This window comes from Haplochromis burtoni, unplaced genomic scaffold, assembly GCF_018398535.1.
Source record: "Haplochromis burtoni strain Fernald_Lab_line unplaced genomic scaffold, NCSU_Asbu1 Contig_1072, whole genome shotgun sequence".
Classification (NCBI taxonomy): Eukaryota; Metazoa; Chordata; class Actinopteri; order Cichliformes; family Cichlidae; genus Haplochromis; species Haplochromis burtoni.
In genome coordinates, this window is record NW_024583433.1 from 36364 (window position 1) to 37401 (window position 1038).

A 1038-nucleotide genomic window follows, 5' to 3' on the forward strand; every position below is an offset into this window, starting at 1 on the left:
TGAAGTCCATGATGGGGATGCAGAACAAGGACAAAAGATGAATGTGATGGTGGCAGATGTGTGGTGAGTGTGAGAGGGGAACCAGACGCTGGCTTGGATGTGAGCGAGCTTTATTTACACTCTGGTGGCACAAACAGAAACACAGCAAGTAAAACAAAACCTAAAAGGTGACCTAAACTTGGAATGACTAACAAAACTAACCTGAACGGAAGACTCCGGTAGAAAGCGCAGGGAAGAAACACAGACGGACTAGTGACAAACATGAGAGAACACACACTATAAATACACTGATGGGAACGAGGAAATGACACAAAGGAGGGAGGCACAGCTGATTCTGATTGACAAGATGAGACAGAGGAAACGCAAAGTGAACACCTTGACATAAGACACAGACTTTCACAATAAAACAGGAAACTCAAAACATACGTGAAGACGCAGACTCAGAGACGCGGGCTTTACACAAAGACCTGACCACACTAGAAAGGATACACAGGCAAGGAAGACACAGAACAGAGGGAGCACAGAATTTACACTCGGAAATCAAATAACAAAACCTAAAAATCTGAACTCAGGAAGTACCACAAAACTAGGGAGCTAGAAACACTAGGAAAGAAACCAAAACACAATAGTCACAATCCATGATGAAATCAAAAGTAAAAGTACAAAAAACAAAAACACTGGGTCACCGACCCAGGACCATAACACCTAGGAATTTCAAAGAAAGAAAAAAGAAGGTTTTAGGTTGGGAAAATGATCTCTGTCCACTTTTGTCCACTCATTCATTCATGTAAGCTATCGAATGCAGCTTTGATCTTCACAGTTTGGTTTATGAAAGTCATTCTAACCCTGAATATCAGAGTGTTACTCCTTTCCTTTTCCCATGATTCATGCTGGCAGTGTTGGAGATTTGGATGTTGGACTGTGTTTTGTATGATGTGTGTATGTTTTATGTTGGAGTGCTGTTTGTAAAGCAAATGGCCATTTTGGTTTTTATTTCAGTGTCAGTGCCATTCCACCAAATATTAAGGTGGAATGGAG